Genomic DNA, 11,014 nt, shown 5'->3' on the forward strand with positions numbered 1-11,014 from the left:
TTATGTACCAACCACCTGGTCCTTATGCCCTGATATTGAAAGTTAAAGACCCTACAGTAAAATTAATATCTCAGTAGTGCAAAAATGTTGGAATAAATAAGGGACGGATAAGGGCCAAAATTAATTATCTCAGTCTCATGTACATGCATTCTTTATTCACATACATACTCTATATTGTCAAAAGTATTCCATATACCCATCTCCAACTCATTGAATTCACATGTCCCAATCATGTCCATGGCCACAGGTGCACAGAGGTTGCCAGCTTTCTGCAGAGTCACAGTTCAGCCACAATGACGAATCAACTTCTCCATCTGGAAATCTTATGAATGCCTAGTTTTGTGGCTGTGGCGCATTTTGTATAGCTTCTGTTCCTTTGTTTAGTAGCTTTCTGCCTTCACCTGAGAGGGTGTGCTCTAAGTATGTGACTTCATAATTAGAGTTTATTTAAAGATACCTTGTGGCCTTAACTCAGCCAAGTGACGTAACACAGCCATGGTATTTTGCTTACACCCTTCCTCTGTGTGGCCAGTCACTAAAATGTCATCTACGTAAGGTAGAAACTGTCTCTGCTGCTGGCAGGAGGCAGGACATCATTGATTTCTTTAAAGCTTCAGCATAGAGAGTGGGGATTTGCTACTACTGGTAGCATCATTTCAGGGATTTCATTTATTGCTCGCTGATCATGCACTAGTCGGTATTTTGCAGTATTAGCTTTCTTCACCACTTAAACAAAACATCACTCTTTGTTTTATTATTATTATTATTATTATTATTATTATTATTATTATTATTATAAATTCTCCTTTCTCAAAAACAGAAAATGAAATCGTAGTTGTTCTTGGCTGAGAAACACAAAACCTCCTTCTTTCTTTTTTTCCCTTCAAGACAAGAAACTAAGTTTTAACTTTTCTGACTTATCACCTAAAGCAAAGCAGACAACCCAGCTCTCAGCTGGCTCTGAACTTATCATCATCAAGGTCGCATGGTGAGAGCTACTTCAGAAGTCACAGTACTCCTCTCTCAAGCAACACGTCAAAAAACAAAAAAACAAAAAACAAAACTCAGCACACTACACAGAGAACAACAGCCAAGACACAACTGAAGATGCTGTTCTTCTTTGTTCTCCTTAAATTTTAGAATAAACTTCATCTGCATTAGTAAATCATATGCCTAATCATTATGTGTCACTGTGATCTACAAGTATGGTCACAAATTTATTTATTTTTCAAAACAAAACAAAACAAGTTGCTGATAGCATGAACACTTTACACACATGAGTCAGGACACAAAAAGGCTGCTGCCAAAGGCAAATCAGAAGTGTGAGGGGAAAAAAACTGAGCTCACAGACAGCTGCATGTTTGAATTCTCATGAAGCTCCTGCTGTAAAAAAAAAACAAACATATTACTTGCTCATCAGCTTACAGTGACCACATATTTAATTCAGCTTCTCAATTATGTAGCTTTAGCTGTTGTATACAAGGTTTAGCTTATTAGTTGTTAGTATAGGTGTGCTCTATATTTCAGCAATGTCTCGTCTAGGATGACAGGTTTTCAAGCAGGTCAAGTGCCTCTTATGCACTTAATTAGTTTACATATTTTCTTTATTTTCTTCATCCCATATCTCATTATACTGAATTTGAGCAACCTTAAGCTTGATGCAGACTACTTCTAACAATTATCTACCTCACATCATAACTGACTAAGGTGCCTCTTTGTTAAGAGATGTACTCTAAAACACTTCTTCAGTAGAGAATCAGAGAAGAGAAACACGCAGAATTTCTTGCTAGCAAGGGCAGCCTCCAGAACTGAGACTCGCACTGAGAAACTGCCCCGGGTTTTATTTATACTTCAGTGTGTGTGTGTGTGTGTGTGTGTGTGTGTGTGTGTGACCCCATAAAGTCCAGCAGTTCATCTAAACAAAAAGCACTTAGACAGATATAGCTACGTTAATCCTACCGTAAAACAATAAGACAAGGTACGACCTCTCCCATGCTCCTAGGATGTGGAGGTGAACGCCAGAACACCCTGGAATGTTACAGACCTCCTAGGATGAGACATTCTTTCAATATGCCACCAACTATATACTTCTAAACACAAATGATTACATGCAGTATTCTACCATATTCAAACTTATATCATTAAAAAGACTATACTGACTACTAAATACAATTTTCCATTTACATTCCCTCCTGTTGTCAGTATATCTTTAGGTGAGATATCAGTATGTAAAATCTTGTTGTACATTTTCTGTCACATCGTCATTAATCACACAAAGTCTTCATGTTCATTTGTCACGGCTGTATATGCAGCAACAGTGGAAAATATTATGCGGTTAATCATGAGTTTTAGACATGGCAATATACACGTTACAAAAACACAAAATAAAAGTAAAAATATCCCAACTCCGATGAGTAGTCCTTTTAGCACCTGTAACCAGGAGCCAGTGTAAAGCCAAGAAAACCAGTCACTTGTATCACTTACATAGTCCTGATTTTGGGCCTGCTGGATTTGTCTCAAAGCATTCAGGGCGTCAGTCATGTTTAATGAGCGTACATCGTCCAGTATGTAAGTGCAGCAGGTGTTGTTGAAGAGGACGCAAAGTCCCATCTCTCTGCTAATATCATGGAGTAGTTCTTCCCTGGGAGTTGGTCCAGGAACACATATAGTGTGGGGTGTGTTGACGTACTGGCATATGAGAACAGACATAATAGTCTGTATTTGCCGATTCTGCCTTTGTTCTGTCGTGGATATACTTATGGCTCTTCTACTGTCCATCCTCTGCAGAAAAACCCCTCTGTGAAAAGGGTGCTGGGTCCAGTTATCTTACTGCTGTTATGATCCCAGCAGTCTTCAATGTGCCAGCGTATGCACAGTATAGTGACACAGCATTAGGTGATGTTCATAGGAAACTGCTGTCATCACCACCATAGCTTCTGGTTCCTGTGCTTTCACAGAATCATGGTGTCATCCTTAGACTCCCTCTGCGCTGTCGATGGAGCTTGGCACGCTCCCCTCATCCTTCAGGTGCCTGTCTGTTGTCCACAATCTCCTCTGTTGGCCTCTGGAAATCCCCCTTGGCACAGCTCTCATTCCAACGCAGTTTCATGGTCCTTGCTGTGGCTTCAAAGTTTGATCTCATGATGGGCCCCAACCAGCTCGACCTTTGACCTCAACCACTGCCTGGGCTGTCTGCTATGCCTGGAATGGTTCTCGCTTCTCACTGGGCCTCTGAAGATTTCTCAGGAGATTACTGCTGCACCTGTATTTCCTTGCTAGGAGGAAAAACTTCTATTTGGAGACCATGTCAACAATCATCAAACCACATTTTTTAGTTCAGTGAACTTCACTTATAGGCCATCAAAGCCTCATCTGAACATGGATGCACCACTTGCATAGGTTTAATACCCGTTGAATGAACTGTTAATCACACAAATCGCTGCAAAAATCATATAAAACATAGTTTAATGTTAATTCATTGTTTCATGTTAATCCTGGACCCCTCCTCTTGACGCATGGACACTCCCATGAGTCAACTCATCAAAGCCAGATTCCTGTCTTAAAGAAAAAGGTTAGCTAGATCATGTCCCAGGCAACATCAGGGCGTCTCCTCCTCTGGAGCAGCACCACCCCGGACCTATAATCCTGCAATAAAAGATGTTAGCGTGTTTTGCATATTAAGTTTGCTTAAAAACTGGCTCAGCCAGGAGCCTGCATACACACCATCATGGCCTGAAAAACAAGATCTGGAAGTGAAATCAAACTTCACACTTAAAGTAATAAAGTATTCAGCACCAGCAAGACAAGTATCATGTGCAGGTTTTCTCAAATCAGTAAACTACAATTATTTCCATAATTTGCCTCTGACATGGATCATCCCATGTACTCAGTCAACATTAATGTAATCGGTGACTTTCCTTAAGCAAAGTCACTCAACTCATCAATCACTAGTTTCAACACAGGAAATTTCGCACATGTTATTCACATTGTCAAAGTAACCTTCAACATTTTCCCAACAACACAGTGTAACAGCATCACCAACTCATAACCTGTAAACACAGTTTTCTTCACACATAAACCCAGAAATCCTGTAGTAGAAAAACATTAACTAGTCCTCTTATAAATCACATGATCAAACACATGAAGAACTGTAATGCTGTAGAAAAGAAAATGCAAATGTTAGCGCTGCGCAGGCGTATGCATACTTTGTCACAGTTACCTCTGTAAGCAACACAAGGTAGTGAACAACACCCCTGGTAGATGCACAGACACAGAAAGTGGCATTTAAAAGGTTAAATCGTCACGCAACCTCGGATGTTGCTGTTATCTTTCTGCTCCTGTAAAAGGAAACACACATAGATTCATCTGCACCTTTGTCAGGTGGGGGTTAACTTCACACAGTCATGTTACATCAGTAAAGTCTTGTTAGCTTTTGTCAGCTTTTACCAGTCAGTCAGTTTTATTTTCTCTCACTCATTCATTCATCCATTCTTTCTTTCTTTCTTTGCTGATAGTGGAAACCATCGCCGCATTTGATTTCCACCCTCAGCAAAATGACGTCATTTCAAAAGAAAAAGAAGAACTTTTAGATCGGATTACCTCGCTGAATCCTTTTTGGGCAGGGACTCTCATTTTCTAATTGTCCCAAATAAGTGGCTTTCTCCTGAGCCCATTTTAATGTGGAGAAACTCACTTGTAACAATTTTCTCGACGACGTGTAGCACTTTTAATTCCCGTCGTGCAGATCTGCTTAAAGAAAAGAAATTCACAAAGAGAAATTAGTGCACTGTTCAAAAAATAAAAATAAAATGAAAAATAACAGAGATTATCAAACAAAACTTTCAGTGCACTGTGAAAGTATCAAAATAAAAGGCCTTGTTACGCCATGACACAAGCTCCTCATCGCAGGAGGGTAAATCATACCATTAGCATGGTTTATCATACCATCATACTAATTGGCAGGCTCAACTTCACAACAAAAGAAAAACCATCAGCTAGATTCACTCCAAACCAACCATCAGCTGCACAACACACAACATAATCCTAATATGTCTCATTAGCTATGAGTTTAATCCCCAGGTCTGTGCTCTTCACTCATTTAGGCCACAGACACATTTTATTCAGTTTTCCTTTTTTCCCGTCATCATAAAACATGTGACATGTTGTCATGCACTTCACAAAAGAAGTTTGTTCTTATGTATTCAGAGTTGTGTATCTGGGTGCAGGATTCACTCGCACATCAAAACAGGAAACTCAGTGTTTTAGAGTCTCCACTCTAACAAACTCCAAACATCCCATTCACTTGTGCTAGAATTCAGTCACCTTTCCTTAATCTAAGAACGATCAACTAATTTGTATATCAGCTATTAACCCACTAAGATGACAGGACAACAGAAATGCATGTTGAAAATGTTATCACAAAAATAGAATTTCCCTCATACAGTAAATTACTTGTGCTGCATCAGTCAAGCAGAAAGCATCTCCCAATTTACTATATTAACAACTAAATTTATTGTCAGATCACTGGTTGGTCAAACCAGAATCTTTTTTTTTCCACAAAAGTTAAACTGTTGTCCTGCAACCTAGAGAGTCAATTTTTTGCATTGGATAAATTCAGCATTTGATAACAAGTGTCTGCTAAATTTACCCTATTTTAACACTGATGAGAGATAACAAGCTCATTTTCATTGCACAATCAGTTCTACGCAGGGAAAAGGTCATCATGCAGTATTCTATCACATGTAAACTTATATCATTAAAAGTTTATACTGACTACTAAGTACAATTTTCCCTTAACAATGACTGAATGTAGTGTAAAGCGCTTTGGGGTCCATAGGGACAAAGTAAAGCACCATACAAATACAGGCCATTTAGCATTTATTTAGCAGCTCCTGGCTCCTACTAACTCTCTTAGTTCCAGTGGAAGCAGTAAGGGTGTAGTTAGTTTTTCACATTTATGCATTTTGGCGTAAGTTTTGTACATAATGATAATATGGTATATATAATTAATTTTAAGACCTTTTTTTCCTGTTCTGATATGCTGGAACTGAAACAAGGCATGCTTTTTTTCCCACACTTTTGTCATTTCAAAAAAGTGATAGCATTGGCTCTCAGTCCAGTTTAAACAATAAAAGAGACTTCTCCTTGTACAGGCATACAGTACTGTAGCACATTCACACCCATTGATTTGGGCTGCTACAACCGCACAAGGTGGAAAGCTGAATCTCCATAAACAAAAACACAAACTGGTATGGATTTTACTTTTTAAGAGGAGCAGTTTCTTATTTGATTAGATCCATAGTCATTTATAAATGGAGCAAATTAGCTGTGACTATGTGTTTATACACCACTCAATATTTAATTAGTTATTATAATAGTATTTTCTCTGTTATTATCTCTGTTTTTTTCCCCAGTGTGTCTTGTCTTCGTCCCATCACTCACAGCCTGTGGGGGCAGATGGCCACCCCTCCCTGAGCCTGGTTCTTCTGGAGGTTTCTTCCAGTTAAATGAGAGTTTTTCCACTCCACTGTCACCAAGTGCTTGCTCATAGGGGGTTGTCTCTCTATTATTGTAGGGTCTTTAAATTACAATATAAAGTACCTTGAGGCAGCTGTTGTTGTGATTTGTGGTAAAATAAATTACACTGAATTGAATTTTTAAAAAAGTACTATTCAACATCAACTACACAACCAGAAAAACACAACATTTTTACTTTTTTGCAAGAACTTTCTCTTTTTGAAAACCTTTTTTCTAAATTCCCATTTCATAACGCTGCATCCTTGAAAATCTAAAACATTTATAGCTTTTATCTCCATCCCACTGAGTTGCCAGTAGCAACACTTCAGGGACCCAAAGGTGTTAACCATTATACTGCATTATATTGCACTAATGCCTCAATCCTTTTTGTGCCAAACTATGGAGAACATAATGTCTCTCTTGCAGGTAGGTGTACTGAAAGTATGTCTTGAATTTTCCTCAGCATTTTTGTTTGCGGAGAACAAGACAATCTGCCCCAAATGATTAACAGATCTTCATCCAGTGCTGTCACAACCAGAGATGGGCAGTAACGCGTTACTGTAATCTGATTACTTTTTTCAGGTAACGAGTAAAGTAAGGGATTACTATTGCAAAAACGGTAATTAGATTACCGTTACTTTCCCGTAGGAACGCTGCGTTACTGCGTTACTAAAACCGTGATTTTTTTGCGAGAATGTCTCATGACAGTGATGTAAGCGAGTGCGACGTTCGTGACAACAGCTGTGTGCAGATCAACAATGGATAATATATCGAGTGCGGGAGAGAGTATGAGCGTGCAGCGTTTAAAGCGTGGAAGTACTGACCTTACTTTGAGTTTGATTCCATAAAAAGTGACAAAAACATTAGCGTCCGTTGGGCGTGGGAAGAAAACGTCTTTTTACAGCGAAAAAAAAACCCCTAAACAAGCACCGAGTGCACTACGACGTAATGGGAAACTCACAGAGAAACTCGCGTATCCTTCTACTGACCGCTGCACACCTGCACCAGGGTAAACCTCCGCCTCCCCAACTCCTGCTTTACAGGTGAAAATAGAGCAACAGGACTGCTAGTCTTTGACTTTATTTATTTTCTGCTGTTTTACTTGCATCTATTTGAAAGACTGAGTGTAAACACAAAAAATATTTTATTTTATGTGCTGGAATGTGCAGAAAATAGGTTTAAATGTTAAACTAATTTCTTCCAGTCAGAGAATGTTGCATATAATTAAAGTTTTGCTTGATGCATAAAGTTAAAAGATTAAAACTAATAAAACAAGTTTTAAAAAGAGACTTTTCCTTTTGATTACATTTTGTATGATGGATTATGTAGAAAAAGTAGAATTGGGCTGAAAGATTTATCGCTTTATCACCTATTCAGGTTGTAAATCGTGTTTTTAAAAAGTAACTAAGTAACTAAGTAATTAATTACTTTTGAAAATAAGTAATCAGTAAAGTAACGGGATTACTCGGTAATTGGTAATTAGTTACTGATTACTTTTTTTCAAGTAACTTGACCAACACTGGTCACAACACATGGTCTCTCTCTGCATTGTGGCAGTGTACAACAGAAAGACTACTGACAGTATGTGCAGCAGCAGCTGCAATGGCAAAACAATTGAATATCAAGCAGCTTGCCCTTGTCAGTTACTGATACTTTTAACTCATTACAGGTACAATCACACTCAGCCTGTAAGTTTAAAGAAGGAAATGTGTCACAATGAACACACGAGAATGGAGAATAAGGACTTTATGTCAAACCAGTGATTTATGGCTCCCTCTCAAATGATTTATAACTAAGGAAGTATTAAAGGAAGTATTCAAAGTTAATGGCAGCCATAATTTTTAGGAATATTGTAAAAGTACAATATGTAATAAATCAGTAATAATCAATTATCATACTGTGGAGGACCATAAAATATGATTATGAAAATATGATGATGAATAAGATGTTTGAATTAAAAATGGCGTGCTGTTGTCATTTTAAGCCAAAAAGTTTACTTTTTAGACAAAAAATGCCACCTTTTTAGACAACTGTTTTAGGGACCTATGTAGGGGTGTGTGTATGTGTGTGTGTGCGTGCGTGTGTGTGTCTGAGGTATTCACTGAGCATGTGGTCAGTTGGGGCCATCTTCCTGATGTATTCATGGATGTTTGTCGTCTCATCCTGGACCGTGGTGCTGACACTCATCAGTCCCCGGCCTCCATCCTTCTGCTTAGCGTACAGCCTCAGGTTGCTGGACTTGGGGTGAAACCCTCCATGCATGGTCAGGAGCTTCCTTGTCATTTGGAAAATCACAGAATAATTAGTATTTGAGATCAACACTAACATGTAGTTTAAAGGTGTGAGAAGTAAATGCATCACAGAAACTAAAAAGGAGATGCTTCTCCTCTACATTTGTTCAAATAAAGTACAAGTGATTTGCAATAAAGTTGATACAAAACACACAAAAGAGATCCATGAGATGGTTCACATCATCTAAACAAGACTCGAACAGAACCTAAATTGTTAAAGTTCACTTCCTGTCTGTGGGTGGATTGTATTTTTTATTACCTGAGCTACTGTTGATGCTGTAAAAGCACCCTCACTGAAAGAGAAGTACACATTTGGAGAAACTGTGCTGTAACTTCACATATTGTAAATGTTTCTGTCATTTCTTTCAGAAAAGAAAAATAAATAAGTTATAAACTCCTTGATATGGTGATGTCAGTATTTCACACAGACATCACATGTTAAAAACAGGTAAGGTACAAATACAGGCTGTACACACTTTGTCATAGATGTAAGAGGACTGAAAAAAGGTGTAATAATAAATACAACCAAAAATGTTAATAGAGTCATTTGATTTATTCTAAATTTGAAAATTGCTTTATGTCCACCATTCTTGTGACTGACAGTCTCACTGCCAGGTCACTGTTGTTGTAATTTAGTGATCTATAGATAAAACTAGCGGTGTGCGATACTGCATATTTTGGAGGTGAGATGGACTCACCTGTACGGCATCTACAATCACACCTGGCCAGCTTAAAACCTGTGCTCTGCTTGTGTTGTTGTTTCTGGTGGTGATGTGTACATCTGGCAGCGAGAGAGCTGCAGCCGTTGAATGTACTGTTACAGCAACCATGTGATTATTGTAAATGTGGACAGTGCGTGGGAAGGACTGGAGGCTGGCGGGCCAGTGGGACTTGCCAAGCTGGAGACGTAGGTCAAGGTGGGGGTCCTGCCACACCCGAGGGCGGCGTGGTCCTGCGAGCTGGCTGCCTGCCCAGCTGCCTGTGAGCCCTGGCTCACTTCCACGCCTGCTGCGTTGCCACTGCTTGCCACATGGGTGGCCCCTGGACCAGCTCTGGGTCTGCCGCTGCAGGCAGCCCCGGGAATCACTCTCGTCACCGCCGCCGCTGGATACGAAGTGGTTCATCATCAGGAACCCTCACATTAACTTTTATAGACTGGAAAGAGTTAGCGTTCATCCTCCAGCTTCACTGTGTTTATGTTATGCTAACATAGCTGTGTAGCTAGCGATCATGTAGCACATCATTATATACCAGCTAGCCCAACTTCAGTAACCCTGCAAACATCACTGCTGTTTAGTTTTCTCTCTTCATTTATGTTGGAAGTGAAACTAGCGAGCTAACTTCCTGCTAACTTCTAACTCCGTAAAAATTCATAAATTCTGTTTTCATGGAAGCCTGGATGTTAAACTTCATTGTTACACCTGGTAAAGCAGCAACGCTGATCATTTTATTAAAGATGAAAGAATTTAAACAGTATTTAAGTCTCGGTAATGCTGCAGTGATCATTTGACTTTGGGACCTGAAGCTGAGTTTGAACCCGGAAACAGCTAATGAGGTCAGACTTAAAGACCAGATTACAGGTACTGCACTGCAGTGATTCGTATTATAACTATTTAATGATGGCTGAGGGTCGAGGCCAACACTCTTTGAATAGAGGGGGTGGCTTAATGACACTGTATGCTTATGACACTGGGTGGCTTATGACATAAAACACTTATTTGTACGTTATAATGTTATAATTTTCTTACACTGTGTGTAATTTTTATAGACACTTTGTTCATTGTATCAATGTGTAATTATGTATCTTTGATAAATAAATTATTTAATCTTGTATTTGTGTACTTTCTGGTTATTGAATAAAAAATTAGTCACACATCCATGGCTGAAAGAAATGTTTGATGGAAAAAAGGAAACAAGTGTCTTGCTGCAGTAGTACTAGAAGTAGTACTAGTAGTCCTAGTATTGTGCAACAACGAGGCTTCAAGAGCGATCACTCTTCTGGCTTGCAAATGGTGAAATAATGTCACAGTCTTAGCTGCAAATCAGAAATCTTAGTAAATTAAAAAAATGAGTTTAAACTTTAGGTTTGGCATAGACACAGACTTTATTAATGCCACACTCAGGAAATTCACGTTACAGGAGCACAACGGTCAGTAAGAAAACGTGGATCAGAGATATATTAGAAAAATACAAAAAAACAGTGCACA

Source organism: Simochromis diagramma, unplaced genomic scaffold, assembly GCF_900408965.1.
Source record: "Simochromis diagramma unplaced genomic scaffold, fSimDia1.1 OVJJ01000005.1, whole genome shotgun sequence".
NCBI classification, from domain to species: domain Eukaryota; kingdom Metazoa; phylum Chordata; class Actinopteri; order Cichliformes; family Cichlidae; genus Simochromis; species Simochromis diagramma.